This window comes from Tupaia chinensis, unplaced genomic scaffold (assembly GCF_000334495.1).
Source record: "Tupaia chinensis unplaced genomic scaffold, TupChi_1.0 Scaffold000523_1, whole genome shotgun sequence".
In the NCBI taxonomy this organism is placed as follows: Eukaryota; Metazoa; Chordata; class Mammalia; order Scandentia; family Tupaiidae; genus Tupaia; species Tupaia belangeri.
Window position 1 is genome coordinate 3,296,252 of NW_006160036.1, and position 17,919 is coordinate 3,314,170.

Sequence of the window (17,919 nt, forward strand, 5' to 3'; positions counted from 1 at the left end):
GTAGGAGAATGAGCATTGGAATCCATGTGTGCTGCTGTCATTTTTTTCTCCTTACAAACCCACCCAGAGTCAATATGGGGACCCTACCTTAATGACCTTAATCCTAATCTCTTCCCAAAGGCTCCACTTTTCAATGCCATAGTTGTTTAGGTTTTCAGCCTCTTAATCTCATCACAACCAAATTTCAGTACCTGAATTTGGCAGAGATAGTCAAAGCATGGCAATTCGCAAGCTATTCTCTGTTATTTTGCATCCATTCTTCCTATTAGTGCAAATCATGGATCATTGACCTGATATCCTACCTTATAGCCCTGGAGTTGTGGTAACATCTGCTGGGCACTCAGATTTCCAGGTACAGGCAGATGTGAGCAGTAAAGTATTTCACAGATACATATCGGTGAGGTATGCCCACTTGGCTCTGAATCTGTAAGTTAAGCTTCTACATAACAAACAGCAAATGCTAAACAGATTTTATTGCATTTCATATGAATGTATGAGCCTGGAGCAGCTACGTTAAGCTATCAATATCTGTCAAAATGAATGTGTTTTTATGATGAGATTTCTTAAATATCAAACAAAGTCAGGAACAGCCTTCAAGGTGGACACCATTACTGTGATCTCAAATCATCTTGAGATCCTTCAAGTACCATTCGGTCCTGCCTCAGTTGTAATTTCATGATAGCACCTCTGGTTGCAGAGACCCCAAAGATTTTGGCAGATGAACATGGTCATGCCTCCATTGTTTACCAAGGATCAAAGAACCCATGTGGGGTTCTCTGATCGAATAAGCTGTATGTCCAAAATCAGAACCGCTAGGAACATGTCAGCACACACACACACACACACACACACACACACACGGTGTCTTTTGGTGCCTATATGGGGCCGACTGAAATGGAGGCATTAACTCAGGGTACTCATTGCAGCTGATACACAACAAGGCATGCTGCCTCTGGAGTTTACTCTTTATTTCACTCTGTGCAGCACGTCCTTGTGTATGAATTAAAGATTAAAGGCAACTTAACCTGCATTTTGCTATAGTTCTATATACAGAAGGGGAAGGGAGGGAGTGAGTGTGTGTGTGTTCGATGTGATCTCCTGGTTCTAACATCAGACTAGGAGATGGGAAACTAAGGATGGAAGGGTCAGTTGTCTCTTTTGGCCCTGTCACTCGTTCATGCTACGGCCTCTGGCAAGTCATTGAATTGGACCTTTCCTGTGTTTCTACAGCCATAGAATGAACATATTGATACCTATGTGGACTACTGATATGTCCTCTGCCAAGCTCTGTGGCTCTCAGAGTGGCGATGACATCATTAGACTGCAGGCCATTTAACAAAGGACGCAAGGTGTGACTCACCATCCAGCAGAAGACCAGCATTAAGGCCCCCTCCTCATTTCAAATACAATTATCTCTGGACAGTACACAGCTGAACTATAATCCCAGCTGCTCTTAGTCACAAAGCACAGTAGCTATCTTTACAATCCTTAGAACAAGGTTTCTATGGGCCAGCGGGTACGGTGGAGGTTAAGGGGCCAGATTCTCACATGGCCAACCAGGGCTCGAGTGCCAGACCTGGTGGCTTAAAAAATCACAACAGATAAATAAATAAATGTTTAAATGAGAAGAAGAACAAGGTTTCTAACCTTCACACAACTGATGCTGGGGCTGGATTCTTCTTTGGGGGGAGGGGAACTGCCCTGTACATTGTAGGGAGTTTCACAGCTTCCTTGGCCTCTACCACTGGATGCCTATTGCACTACCAAATTGTGATAACCAAAAATAACTCCCAACATCGCCACATAGGCCCCACAGGACAGAGTCAGCCTCTGCTGAGGACTTCTTCTATAGAAATAGTCATCTTTGGAGAAGACATCACCCTGAGCCAATGAATTATTACTCTAAGAAACTGAGACACAATACATAAGCTAATTTAGTGTCATAGTCAGGACCTGGAATGTCACCAGAGAATATAAACCAGTCTCAGTAAGAACTTAACAAGAAAAGGCTTCAATATGTAAATCTTGGGGTCAGCAGGTGGTATAGTGGATAAGGTGCTGGATTCCCACATGGCTGACCATGGTTCGAAAGTGACTTGAAAATCACACCCAGGCATGTGTATGCACAAATTACTGAGAGGAGAATGGAAAAGAAGGGATTGTGGAATGGCTATCCCCTGGGGGGTGATTTCTCACTTTCCCTCTCTCTGTTGCTCTCCAGCAAGTTCATGTACCTTATGGCAAAAACCTATAAAAATAAAATCTCTATTCTGTTGCTAATAACAGAAAATATCTGAATCTGAGAGACTTATAAGAAGAGATTTATTTAGTTCACTGTTTGGAGGTCCTAGGTCTACATCCAGTGAGAGTCTACTGGCTGCATCAAGACATGGTGGAGCGTAGGAGAATGAGCATTGGAATCCATGTGTGCTGCTGTCATTTTTTTCTCCTTACAAACCCACCCAGAGTCAATATGGGGACCCTACCTTAATGACCTTAATCCTAATCTCTTCCCAAAGGCTCCACTTTTCAATGCCATAGTTGTTTAGGTTTTCAGCCTCTTAATCTCATCACAACCAAATTTCAGTACCTGAATTTGGCAGAGATAGTCAAAGCATGGCAATTCGCAAGCTATTCTCTGTTATTTTGCATCCATTCTTCCTATTAGTGCAAATCATGGATCATTGACCTGATATCCTACCTTATAGCCCTGGAGTTGTGGTAACATCTGCTGGGCACTCAGATTTCCAGGTACAGGCAGATGTGAGCAGTAAAGTATTTCACAGATACATATCGGTGAGGTATGCCCACTTGGCTCTGAATCTGTAAGTTAAGCTTCTACATAACAAACAGCAAATGCTAAACAGATTTTATTGCATTTCATATGAATGTATGAGCCTGGAGCAGCTACGTTAAGCTATCAATATCTGTCAAAATGAATGTGTTTTTATGATGAGATTTCTTAAATATCAAACAAAGTCAGGAACAGCCTTCAAGGTGGACACCATTACTGTGATCTCAAATCATCTTGAGATCCTTCAAGTACCATTCGGTCCTGCCTCAGTTGTAATTTCATGATAGCACCTCTGGTTGCAGAGACCCCAAAGATTTTGGCAGATGAACATGGTCATGCCTCCATTGTTTACCAAGGATCAAAGAACCCATGTGGGGTTCTCTGATCGAATAAGCTGTATGTCCAAAATCAGAACCGCTAGGAACATGTCAGCACACACACACACACACACACACACACACACACGGTGTCTTTTGGTGCCTATATGGGGCCGACTGAAATGGAGGCATTAACTCAGGGTACTCATTGCAGCTGATACACAACAAGGCATCTGATGGGACATCCTGAGGCCAGCTTTCCAGTCAAGATGTTCTTGCTCTGCTACCTTTTCCTAGGGAGGATGGAATGTGTCTCCTATCCCCACCCTATGGCATGCGCCCCTGTGGGCATCTTCCCTGGATACCTCTTGGAAACCACATCCCTAGGAGGAATTGTTTGTGTGGCACTTGCCAACCTTCCCTGGAGCCAAGAAAAGATTTACATTTTGCTGTGGGTGTTCCACGGGTCCCAGGCATTTCCTTTCCTTTCAAGAAGATTCCAAATGAACATAAATCTTACTCCAGCTCTGACAGCCTCCAGTCATCTGTTTACCAAAATAAACTTTAAGCATACATTGAAAAATAATTCCTAGTGAAATATGCATCCCCATGGCATTCAAGCCTGGTATTTAATGTCTTTTTTATGGTTAATAATGCATCAAAAGCATCCCTAGTCTGAAGCTGTCATTACATCACATACATGATGTGCAGGGCCCATTTCAATGACTGAAAAAACTTGGAGTCAGTTTTTATTCCTTAAAAAGAAAGAAAGAAAGAAAGAAAGAAAGAAAGAAAGAAAGAAAGAAAGAAAGAAAGAAAGACAGACAGACAGACAGACTAATGTATAATTATAGAGGCCTGTTTCCTTCTACCTATATTTCTTTTTAATAAATCTGTGGCTTGATCAATCCACTGACAATACCTAGAGAGGTTCTTTGCTTTATACAGATAAAGACACATGCTTATATAAACAACTCCAAAGTCCTCTCGTTAGAATTGGGTTCTGTTTGGAGAGCATCTTGGCCTTCCTTTATAGTTTATGTTACTTTACTTTAAAAAATAAAAATCATCCACGATCATATAAAGTAGTGCAGCAAAGCCTCATTCTTCCTGGTAGACATAGAAAAATAAAGTATTAAGTCAAACATTGGCATTCATTTCCTTTCTGACCCCCTAAAGTTTAAAAATTCAGAAAGCCCCATTTTCCTTCTGTTCATCGCAAAACGAACATTACTTTAAAAGACTTTGCTTACTTCCTGTCTGGGTCTGGTTGCTGATGCTGAGAATAGTGTGGTTGGTAGTAATGATAAAGGTTAAAAGTTTCCTTCCTGAGTTATCTAGAGGCTCATATCATATTTGAAGAGCAGCAGCCTCAGATCCCATCACAGCCATCCGTAATGACCATGTTCATGCCTGGAAGTGATTTCTCTGCCACCCAGGGCCATTTCTAATGGTCTGAGGATGATGCGACTCTGTAGGAACAGCAAGCTCATAAATGCTAGGAGGTTGGGCAGTGTACTTACCCTGATGTGTGGCTCTGAGGACCAAATGAGATAATTAGGTAAGGTATGTAAAGTGCTTAGAGAGGACCTTGCACCTGGGAAACACTTAGGAAATGGCAGCAGTTAGGATGCAGAGCAGTGGCACAGCCAGCAGCTAAAAGCGTGGCTGTGGGCTCAGATGGTCCAGGGCTCAGGAGGACATGCTAGGCTCAGAGACTTAGTCTATACTGTGAAACGGGACAACATAATGGTACCTACCTGACTCTCTTAAAATGAGATAAGATGTATAAAGTACTCAATGGTTGGTGACTATTACCAGCAGCAGTACCAACAACAATAATTGCAATGAACTCTGCCTCTCCTCATAGATTCGCAAACACATGGGTGGAATGATATGACAGTCTGTCTGTGGCTCCCTCTACTTACGATTTGTTAAGGATGGACGGTTCAGTCCCACAGCACAAACTTAAAGCCAGAATTCCTCCCAGGAGATCTGAAGGGTTTTCGTCTGTTGCTGTTGCAGATCTAGCGTTGCCATGTGTTAGGCAGTAGAGAAGGGAGGAAAGGGTGGATTCTTTGGTGTCTCAGAGGTCTTACCTTTTGATTGTTAGTTCCAGGGAACAATTACAAACCACAGAACAGAGTTTGCAGTAGTCAAACTCTTCTTTTGCACCTGAAGTGGGATCCTTTGTCCAGACAGTTGCTGAAGGCCAGCCTTATCCAGGACCGAGCAGGGTGGGTTAAGGGGCGGGGGTTGGGGGCTTTCCTCAGGTGCCTTAGCTTTCCCTAGCCTTTGGAGCCAGGTTCTTAGCTACCCCTGACAGGCAAACAGACCACTTAGGAGACTGAATCCTTAAAGTTCCCTGTTGCAGGACGCATTTTAGGTTTTCCTTAGTGCTTTTCTAACATCTGAATTTGTGGGGTTTCTGAAGGGACTCCTACCCTTAAAACTCACAGGTGTTTTTCTCCCACCTTTGCCTGGAAAAGCATAGCCTGAGACCCAAAGCCAAAGCCACCACTGTGGTGTTCTGTGGTGTTCTCAATGCCACCAGCGCCAGGTTGCTTTGGGCAGCCGGCTCACATGGCTGCTTCACCATTTCTTCCTTCCTCGCTCTCCCCTCCAACTCTAGCTCCTGGGCCCCCACCTCCTGGGGGCTGACAGGCCTCGCAGTCTGGAGACAAATGCTGCTGGCTTTCCTTTTCAGAGGGAGTTTAAGAAGTCACCACTGGCTTCCTTTGAGTTCTCCGGCCTCCCAGTTCAGACCCTTTCTTGGCTTCCCTATTGTTTGACTCCACGGTACTTTTAAGTGTCAAAGCAAATTTATGTTTCCAGTAAGAAAGCACCTTTTAGTTTTTTTTTTTTTAATTACATGTGGCCTTCCTGATTCTAATTCCCACAGAAAACTTAACTGTATCCATGAGAAAAGGCACAGACGTGCACACAGACCCAGCAAGTAGACGCTCCTGTGCCGTCTCTACACATCCTTGCAGACACACAATTGTATCTTGCAAAGCTGGCTAATGTTGATGCATCCAAGTTGGAAATGACAGGATATTGTGGAGGGCCAGTCACTTAATGAACCCCTGCGGGACCAGTCTTGGTTACTAACAATTTCTCTCCAACTCATCAGGCAGGGGAATCGCAGCCCTCCGTGCATCACTCCTTCACATCCCCCACTGCCCCTTCTTCCTGCTCTACACAAACAAACCAATTACAGCAACGGATATAAATTGGACCCCTTTTCTGAAAATGCTCCCTCAACCTTTTTTCCACCCTTCCTTACTCAACTCCAATCAGTCTGCCCACCAGGTAGACCAGATACCCACACAAGTGCATGGGTGTGCGTATGCATGCACACACACACACACACACACACACACAGACGTGCATGCATATGAACACTCTTGTGTATGTTCTCTGCTCTCATCCTTCACTGACTTCCTAGTCTTTGGTCCAGCCTGGTTTTAACTTTGCCTATATCCCCTTAATCTAATTTCTCAGGGAATCAGGCTAAGAGTCACTTTTCTTTAATGCTTTCTTATCTTCCTTATATACTATATCCAGCCCCAAATCTTTTCTGCCCTCTCCCATACCTTAGGATAACTTCCTGATATATTCTTGGACAATACTTTGTTTAATTCATGTTAGTATTAACTGTGCTGTTCATCTTAGTTACCAACTGATTACTTAACTTAGAGGTTCTGTATTAAGGTCTGTCCCTGCTTAATGAAAACTATTAAGACTTCGGATTTACCAACTTAAAAATTAAAGAGAAGCTGCAAAATCGGAATCTGAGCCACTGTATGTTAGATAGCAAGACAACTGCCTCTGCTTCAGTGCAACTCAAAGTCTGTGACCCATTTCTGAGAGGTCTTCAAGATCTCAAGTCAGACATTCAGAATTAGAGTGCAGAAACTTTTATACCAATCTGATATTGTTGCTGTATTCAAGTGACTTTTTGGGCGTGGTGGCGCCCGCCCTATGGCAAGTGACTTTTTAAATAGTAATTCAATTCTTACATGTTTTCTAAAAGTGCGAGTCTCTAAAAGACTGAAAATTCCTGACAACAAAATGTATTGTCTTTTGCCACAGATAATTTGAGAAGTAAGGTGGTTCCCCATCATAAAAATGTTCAAGTTTACCTAAAGTAACAAAGAATCACTTTGAGTGACTAGATTATTATGTGTTTACTGATCTTTCACTCTTTGAGTAGGTGGAGTGATCAAGAAAAGACAGAGGAGTGATATGGTGGCACAAAGATAAAATGTGAAGATCTATAAGACAGCCCCATGTGGAAAGTTTCTTGGTTCAAATTCAGAGACCTCCCTGAGTGCTCTGGGCACATACATGCCCATGATCCAGGGCTGACTGAGGCAGGGGGTGGCTTGTGGCATCAAGTCCCTGCTGGGAGTATACATACCTTCCTCCTTTCTCTCTCTCTCTCCTTCCTTCCCTTTTCCCTCCCTTGCTTATGGGGTGGGGGGTGGGGTGGGGCAGAGAATAGAGAACCAAAAAAAGAAAAGATAGAAAAAGCTAAAACTGATATGTATCTAAAGAAAGATAGCAAACAGGGACCAGCAGATGATGTCATTATTTTGTTCTTGGGCTCCCACATAGTAGACCATGGTTTGAGTCCTGTACCCAGAGGCTTAAAACTCATGCTGGGCGCATGTGTGTGCATTTCCAAGATCCCAAGAGGAGAATGGAAGAGGAAGGATTGCAACATGGCCATCCCCGCACGGGATGATTTCTCGCTTTCTGTCTCTCCACCAAGCACATGTACTCTATAGAAAAAACTCTCAAAAAAAAAAAAAAAAAAAACAAGTAGCAAACAAATATAGATAACCCAGTCTTAATAAATGCAGATATGTGGAAAACAATCACACTTTGCAAAGATTCTGTTTTGAAATAACTTAACTTTGGGGCAATAAATCTGTCATGTAAAGTTACCCTGATCCTAGAATATTGACCCCCCCCATCCATATTCTAGAAGTTGACTGTTTTATAATACTGGAATCAGGTTATCCTAACTTGCCCATTAAAATCTTGGTGCAGTTGTTTTTCAGAGGAGACTATTGTTAGTCTTTTGGCATCTACAAATCTCCACGGAGTCAGAACCTTGTTATAACAGGGTTCTCTATGCATAAGCCTCCACACAGATGTACACACATTTCAAAGAGAGACTTTTGTTCCCTCCGGCATGAGGAACAATTACCCAATTATCTAAGCAGAATGATAGGTGTCTGTGACAAATCGTAGGCTGTAGACATTTTAGAAATAATAACAACTTGAATTTTTAGTGTGTGTTCCCCTTTATAAAGCTTGTCCACCTCTGTTAATTCCCATGATGCTCAGAGCTAGCCAGTAAGGGGTACAGGGCAAGACTTAGTCCCTCCATTGTAAGGAGGGCATCTGTTACCTAGAGCTCAGCCGCCCCATTGTCTCTGTGTGTCTGTCTCACTGAATGCAGCGCAAGGCCCAGGGAGATTCCAAGGAACGGAAAGAACCTCTGCTTACAGCAGTTTTTTGCATTGTGTAGCGCAAGGAGAATCTGCAAGGGGATGTTGGTGGATTCCAACAGTCCTCTGGGCTTTTAGAATGTTTTTTCAAAAGCAAATACCTATGGGTTTTATAAGCTGGATTGTGACTGGAGGCAGAGGGGAGAAAGGGAACACCGGGCATTAAAAATGACAGAGTACTTTCATTTGTGAGCACCATCCGCAGAAGGTAGAAACAAACATTTTTCTGAGGAAAAAGCAATTTCACAAGTCCTGCCTGTGTACAGATGAGCAGGACCGTGAACCAGCTCAGGATGGCCTCCGACATTGCCAGGGAAAGATGGATGATTGATGTTTTCTCATTATGTGGCTGGGAAGGGAGTTTTATGCAAAATTCAAAAAGAGGGGGAAAATCCTAGTTCCTGCCCTTCTTCCTTTCATGAGGATCTTCCTGAGCTGATACAGACAAGCCTGGCCATGGAGCTGCTCCAAAAGTACCCCCAGGTGACAGAGATCACTCCCAGAGCAGCTAGATGAGCCAAACATAGCAAGACCAGGTTGCTACAGAGGATAATGTTCCCTCTGGAGGAAGAACACAGGTAATAAATGGCTTTTGCAGCAATTAAATGCAAGAGCAAAGGTGAGCCCCCAACTCACAGTGTCATCCCTTTTTTAAGAGCAACAACAAAAATGACCATGAGTCACCAGTGAAGAAGAACCTTTCCCCTCGCCAGGGACAAGGACAGCTGTCTGCTTTTTCTTTTTCAATTTTCCCAGAGGACATGTGCAGTCACCACGGAGAGAAAGACAAGCAGCGAGAGAGAGAGAGAGAGGAGGGGGGGGGGGGAAGGGAGGAGAAAGCTCCCCCTAGCAGGGTATGGTCACACCACAGTCCCTTTGCCTTCCTGGTGGGATTTGAAGCAAGCACGTGCACACACACACATGCACGTGTGCGCACCCGATGTGTTTTTCAAGCCACTTGGGGCCAGGATTCAAACTGGTTGGCCATGTGGGATCTGGCTCCCTTTACTGCTAGGCCACAGGGCTGGCCCTCCTGTCAGTTTTTTTCTATTAGTGAACTGTCTGCTGCAACTCCTTATAGGTTTCACACATCAGCTGTTCAGGAGGAGCAGAGAGAGTCTCATTCCATCTTGCAATCACTAAAATGTATTCAGAATCACATTATTATAGATTATGCAAGACTTGGAACATGAGGATGAAAATGTAGCCCTCGACGCTTCTGAGAGAAGGAAGTCAGACAGACCCCTCTGAGACCAAGCCACTGGCTCTTTGTTTTTCCACACATCTACTTGCCTGAAGGAGCGGCTCAACTATTCCTTCCTTTTAATTCCTGTCTTGTGGGAGATGTGAAAGCATGAAGCAAGGAGAGAATATCCCAGCAAACTCGCGTCATATACCAACAGCTATATGCACGCCCAGGAACACAGACACACATGCAGAGTGGAGTCAAGGCTTTAGAACTTTACTTAGCCTCAGAAGCTTAATTGTGGGAAGCTTGCTTATGAGAATTGGAGATGACAAAGGCAGGAAAGTATGTCTCTGATTGGCTGTGTGGCCGCGGGGAAATCAGTTATCTTCTCTGGGCCTCAGTTTCCCTATGTCAAAAAAAATAAAGGATTGGATTCGATGACCTTTGTATTTCCTTACAGACTCAACATTTCTGATTCAGTGACTTCATTTCTAAAGGAAAGCCTCGCTCAAGAAGGCTCATGGGTCTGGTATGTGTGCACGCACAGGCAGCCCCGATGGACTTAGGCGATAGTGCAACAGCTCCATTTCATTCACTCTCAAGCCCAGCTCCATGGGTGTGCCCTCTGCTGTCTTCCCCATTCCATGCACTTTTGATGGGCCTGTTATGTTCAGACAGCTACATCTTCTGAAAATCATAATTAGAGTGATGCTGGAATGACTCATCTCTCAAGCCCCAAGCACAGATGCAAACCAGCACTCGATTCCTGTTGGAGGCCATCGAGGTAACCACAGCCCACTCAAGCGTGCAGGGAGATTGGCTGCATGCTCCAGTGCACCGGAGCATGTCAATACTCCCGAATAAACTAATCAACCCATTTGCACCTTCATGAAAACGCATCCTGAGGCCAGTGAAATCGGTGTGGTAGAGACAATATTAACATCGAGTGAAAGAAGAAGAGAAGGCCTATAGAGAACAAACTTTCTGCCATTCCAAAGCCCATCAGGGGTGCTCTGTGTCCAGAAACTTGTAGCAGAGTTACAGAGATACCCTAGGCATTCTAGAGCCTAGAGTTCCCTTTGCCTTCTTGCCCTGAGCCAGGGGTCCATGCCAAGATTTCTAGCTATGCCCCAGGGGGGAGAAGCACCAGGTCCCCAGTTCTGTTGTTTAGGAGAAAGACTATTCCCCTATCTTTCAAAGAATTAATTTTGCAAAAATCTAGATACTCAGGTTCCCAGGCTTCCCTTTGATCCCTTCCTAGGGCTTCTTAAGGCCGTTGCCATGTGTTTACTCATGCTGTCGAAGAAGCAGCATTAGATCAGGGCTGGCATGTGATGAGAGGACCTGGCTGAGGGGACTGTGCCATTGCATGCAGTAAAAGACGTGCTACAAGTTTCTGCTCAGGTGGGGAAGAGGTCCTACAGGTGTGTACAGGTGTCATCTGATATCCTACACCACTCCTCTGCTGAGGCCGAACACCCAAGGTGGAAGGGTATCAGTGGCATGCTGACGAACAGGCTCTTGCATTTTTCTAAAGGCCCTGATTTGGAGAACTTGTTGATTTCTCTGATATACATGCCCCCAACGTGACTTCTACAATAATAGCTGTATTCTATAACCAGCTCACAACTGCTAAAAATTTAATAGCTGGTTCCTCTGAGCCAACACTGGCCAACCCCAGCACTCTACTGAAAGGGATTCCTGTGATGCCAATTGGTGTTACCGATGGTGGCTGTGGCGTCTTTCCCCCAGAAGTGCTGAAGGAATTAGTGTGAAAGTACCTAAATGACTGCTAGAACAAACCTCCTTTTTCTCGGTCCCCTTCAATTATCTCTCTATTCCCTTTTCCTAGGTAGACACATCTTAGTCCTCTAATTTTCAATTTTGTTTGCTGAAGATTCCCAAAATATCTCCCTTGAACCCCCAACTCTCCACCTCAACCTATAACAGGCATCTCAAATTCAGCATTTTCACAGCAAGCCTCTTCATGGTCCCCACCCCCTAACCTTCTCTCTCAGTCTCGCCCAGTTTAATAAATGCCACCACTGCCCATTTGGTCAAGGTAAGAGCTCTCCCTCACTGTTCAGTTCCAATCTATCGGCCAGGCCCATTTCCTTCACCACCAACACACATCCTGAATGTAGCCTTTTCTTCTATCCCCTCTGCTACTAATATCCTGGTCTCATCCACCATCATTGCTCCCTAAACCACTGCGATTATGTCTTCACTGCTCTTGATTGTATTCTTGATTCCTGCAACCCGTTATCTGTACCATAGCCAAAGCAATCTTTAATATGCAATTAAAGCGTCTCTTTCTGCTCTCCCTTTCTCCCTGCACACATACACACATGCCTGTAGCCAGTTTAAGACACTATGAGGGCTTCATATCCCATTTAGCACCACCACCAGACCCTTACCCTTACTCTGCTTCCCCTCACCCTCACCAAGTGCCGCTCTCACCCTCACCACCATTCTCTAGCCCTGTTACTCTTCTACTCCCCAGATACAGCAATTTAACTTCCGCCTTTTCCCATTCAATTGCATTCAGTTTTCCATCTGCCTGTGCCCTCAGATCTTTGCATGGCTCACATCCTTACCATTCATATTTCATCATAAATGCCACCTTCTCAGAGAGACCTCTGATTACCTTAAGTTCTTATTGTCTGTCTAGAGTATAAATTCCAAGAGTGCATAGACTGCTGTTAATTAGACATCTATGTAAATAACAAAGGCTATGACAAAAAGACCCTACAGCAGAGCAGCTGAAAGAGCAGCAAGTCTGAATGCCTTGCTGGCAAGAGAGCTGTTCCTTCCCTCATGTTGCATCACCATTGCCCAGGGCATTGTCACCACGGTGGGGTGACATGTTAAGGTCTACTTAAAGCAGTGGCTCACATACATCTCTTCCACTCATCTGTGCTCAAGGACGTACGTAACTACAACAGAGGCAAAGAAACGTAGCCTGTCCATGTACCCCGGAGGATATCCTGGCTTAGCATATGTAGAATGCATGAATTTAAAAAAATAAATGAATCATCAAGCTTAACACGCAAACATTTCAACTCCCCTTTGAAAACCATCAAAAGTGTAGTAGAAAGTTAGGAAGGTAAAACATTGCCTTCTCCAGTTTGATCCTATATGGCACACTTATACTATGGAAGACTGTCACAAATAAACCAATCTTCAATTTTCATGGGCTTGACCTAATTCTCCATCCTCTCCTCATAAGCCTGTTCATATCACACAAACTAGAAAGGACTGGAGAAAGATGCCCACTGGGAGGCCAGGCGAGAATAGTGCGTCTTTTCAGTTTTCTAACTCCCTATCTTCCAGTGAGGCCCCTGAGCCACTTCTCCCACCTTCAGCTCTAAGGCCCTGTCCTATTTATTCCAGTAGGGTGAAGATTATGAAAGAACAAAGACCAAAAAAAAAAAAAAAAAAGAATTTTATAGTAAGCATTGTTTTCTTCTAAACCTTGTTAAAAGCGTGACTCTACCTAAGATGTACATATGAGCATATTTAACAAAATCCTATGGGACAACTGGTGTGTAAGAGAACAAATCGGTAGATGTCTTATATTTCTGTACTTAAGGTAGGTAACTAGGGCTTATTAGTAGGACTTCTGTACTGTCTGTGGGGAGGTTTACATATCAGGGTCCCGGTTCTGAGCACCTGAGGTGAAGTGCAAGTCTGTAGGCTTTTTTAAAAGTATTAGTCTCATCATTACTTACGAAAAACAAAACAATTGTCTTTTATGTAGCAGCATAGAAGGTGGGACCAGCAGTTGGTGTAATGGCTATGTCGCTGGACTCCCATGTAGTCAACCACAGTTTGAGTCCCCAGGCCTGGTGGCTTAAACTCATGCTGGGCACGTGTGTGTGCATGCCCAAGATCCCAAGAGGAGGGTGGAGGAGAAGGGATTGCGGCATGGCTATTCCCCCGGGGGGTGATTTCTCACTTTCTATCTCTCTGTCTCTTCTCGGTCTTTCTGGCAAGCGCATGCTCCTTCTAGCAAAAAAGAAAAAAGAAAAAAAAAAAAAAAAGAAAAAGCTTTAATACTTTTAGAAAAAATAATCCACTTGATAATAGTTTTAAGACTAACAATAGCCTATGTGTTAAACAGTGTTCCGCGTGCTAGAGATAAGACAATAGGCAATTAATTCAGATTTTTAAAACAAAAGCAAGTGTAGCATAGAGAAGGGTCCTTCACCCTTGACAGTGTTGGCATGCCGGGGGGGTGGGCAGATGACTTTTTGCTGTGGGAAATGTCATTTAGGATGTTAGGATGTTGAGCATCATGCCTGGGCTCTGCCCACTAAATGCTAGTAGCACCCTGTATCCCCAAATGTGACAACTAAAAATGTCTCCAAACATGGCTAAGTGTCCTCTATGGGGTAGAGACCCCCCTCATTGAAAACCAGGACTCTAGTGAGGAAGAGCATAATCTTTGGGATCAGATCAAAGTCTTGGCTCTACCAACCATTACCTTTAAAACCCAAGGACTTTTTTTTTTTTTTTTTTTTAACCTTTCTAGACTTTGATGTCCTTTTCTGTCAAATGGGCAAATAAGTGGATGGGGTAAGATAAATGAATGTAAGATGCTTAGGCCAGAGATTGGAGCCTAGAAGTGATCTGGATATGTTAATTAAAAGGTACAGCATTTGGTTTTCTGTGGGACCATGTAAAAGCCTCAGCTAATAACAAATCTAGAAAGTTATTTGTTATACTGTTATGACATTATCATTTCAACAGGGTTTTATGTACCATCATTGTAAAGTATGTGTTCCTGTCTCTGTTTGCATAGAGCATTATTTCAAAATATTAAATAGGGCATCGGTGGTGGTGGTGGTGGCATTGGGATAGAAAGCTACCAAAGAATTCTTGTTCTTAATTGACAAATCAGTATTTTCTATCACTTTTCTTTGAAACAGCTTTTAAAACCACTAGGCACTATGGTAGCTCCCAAGAGAATGTTTTCTTGTAGGAATCATTCATTGCCCTATCTTTCTGGAAACTGGGCGCAACTTTCCACAGATTGGAGCTTAGAAAATAGCACAAAGTATTGGAAGAAAGTTGCATGTGAAACGGGATATAAATTCCTAGTAGACACTGAGTCTTATCTATAGTGACCTTTAAGCTGTGAAAAGCACCAAATATTTTGGTATGTGTTCATGTCTTCAAATTTGAGATTGTAACTTTAATCTTGAAGGAATTAGTATATAAACACACAGCTGGCTAGATTGGGGCTACTGAATATAAAGTTGGTATGGAAGAACAAGGACCAGGAGTTGTAGTGTCAGGTGAAATACTGTCAGCAATCCTGGGGGAGACCACTAGGACCAATTATTAGACAATTGGGAATGATAGAATGTTAAGCTTAAATTGAAGAGATGAGAGAAAAACAAATACAGCAAAATATATATTTTTTAAATTATATATGGTAGAGGATCATGAAAAAAACATTTTTTAAATTAATAGAAACAGGTCAGCAGGTGGCGTAGTGGTTAATTAAGGTGCTGGACTCCCACATGACTAACCACGGGTCGAGGCCCATATCTGGTGGCTTGAAAATCACGCCAGGCATATGTACGTACGTGCCTAAAAGTCCCAAGAGGATAGTGGAGAAGAAGGGATTCAGTGTGGCCATCCCCCCAGGGGGATGATTTCTCACTTTTCCTCTCACTGTCTTTCTCGCTCTCTCCTCCAGTGAGTGCACGTGCCCTATGGCAAAAACCTTAATAAATAAATTAAATTAATAGAAGCATTCTGATATTTTCAAGAAAAAATACAGAAGTGCTTCCACGATTTAGTTGTCTGAATCCCAGTATACCATTTGTGGCCAATAAATAAAGTGAACTTGAAAATTTAATGTAAACTCTGTATAGAGGCTTTATGAAATCCCAAAAATTGAATGATAAGGTGTGAGATCCTTGAGCTAGTGGGCTGAGATGTGGTAGAGAATGTATACAGCTAGATAAACATAGAAATAAAAGTGATGTTCTTATGGGCAGACTCTACAGACCACCCAGGCAGACAGACCCCTTGGTTCATGCTTTCTTACCGGTGATTATGAATTTCATGTGTGAAATGTAGCAGTCGTAGGATTTGTCAGTTCTCCCCACATTTTACCATGCATCTCTTTCTGTTAAAGATACTGTTCAGAAACGTTCTTGACCTGCTTTGTTCAACATTTCATCTATTAGAAGACTGAGAAAGTCAAGAGACAAATTGCCAACTTGGGATTTAATTCTAATAAATCTAGAGGAACTAGTGATGAAATCGCTTATAGACAAATTTCTATACTGATTTTTATTTTGTATTTAACTTTTATTGAAGTTATTTTTTAAAATTATTTTTATTGCCCGGAGATGCATGGGCTCACCAGAGAGAGAGAAAAAGAGAGAGAGAGAGAACTTCTCAATAGGACAGATCACACCATAATACCTTCTCCTCTATTTCTCCACCTCATTAGGATTTGAGGCATACATTCTTATGTCCCTGGCATGTTTTTCAAGCCACCAGGGCTGGGATTCAAATACCAGTTGGCCATATGGAATCCAGCTTCCATGGCCACACCACAATCCCTTCTCCTCCATTCTCCTCTTGGGATCTTGGGCACGCACGCACATGTGCCCAGTGTGAGTTTAAACCGCAGGGTCCGGGACTCAAACCGCAGTCAACTACATGATAGTCCAGTGACAAAGCCATTATGCTAACTGCTGGTCCCAATGCACAGTCCTTAACCATTGCATTACAGAGGTCAGCCCAAAGTTATTTTGCACGTAAGTTTTTAGATTCCAATAGTTCTGCCAGCCTTATTATAAAAATACACGATCTCTCCCCAGTCATAAACTCTTTCATTTCTTTTAACTGATTCTTTAGAACTCTGCCTCCACATCTCTACATAGCATATTTTTATTGCTGTTTCTTTTTTTTTTTTTTTTAAGTTTTACTTCTAAGCATGATCCATTGTCTTTCCATTAAGGAAAATGAGGACCTGGCTGTGTTTTAAATCTCCCCCTTCACAAAAACAAAAACAAAAACACATAATATATTCACCTTCCCCATATTTCAGTATTATCATTTTTATTAGTTCTGTCTTTAGCCTAGCTGACATCTTCAGTGTGTTATGATTACTCTTCCTTTTTCTACACCGTTCTGTTTTTGTTGATTTTGTTTTTGCTTTCTATAGTTCCTATGTAGTAATCATAGGTATATCCTCCCCTATAGCTCTGTGCGTGACCTGGCAGTATATTCAAATATACTGAATGCTCCATAAGTTTCCGCTTCTTATAAAAGTCCTCCAGAGCCTCCTGACCACTCCACTGTGACTATGTGAACTTTAAGCCTGGAGTACACCCGTGGCCTCACCATCCTGGGGTCTCTTTAGTCTCCTTGGTATGTTGGAGTGACTGTTGACTGCATACCTTTCCATTGTGTCCCCACTCAGTATTGGGTACAACTATTAGATGCGTTTCACAAATGAGTCAAATACCTTAAGTGATATTTCTCAAAGTCAAATGGTTTTGACCTAAATGGCACAGCCAGACCTTAAATGTAAAATCCATCTCATACCAAACCCAGATCCCTCACTACTTACCAAGCAGTCATTCCATAGACCTTAGCAATCCTGGTCAAGAGGACAGCGGGGTGGTAGAAGCTGGGAGCACCTACAGGTGGCAGAGGACCTGTGTAGACTGTGCTGCCCACTATCAGGTCAGTCCATTACAACATTCCTGTCCCAAAGCACTTATATAGCCCCTGGCTCACTGTCCCTCATGGCAGCTTCTTATTTCTCAGATTAACTGGTTTAAAAAAAAAAAAAGAAAGAGAAAGAAAAAGTAGCTTCTGGGCATGTGATACTATTCTCAGGCCTTTAATGTCAGAAATAATGATCGCGTTAAATTGGAGCTCATTACCACGGAATGAGACCTCATTGAGCCCTTTTTTTTTGGGGGGGGGATGGAGCGTTTTTAATGATTTTTTTTTTTTTTAAATCTCCTTCTGAGTAACTCTGACATGGAGCACCAGGGGGAGAGGTGGGTATTTGGAGTAGCAAATGTTTAAATAAGAAAGATCGCCTTTCATCCATGTAAA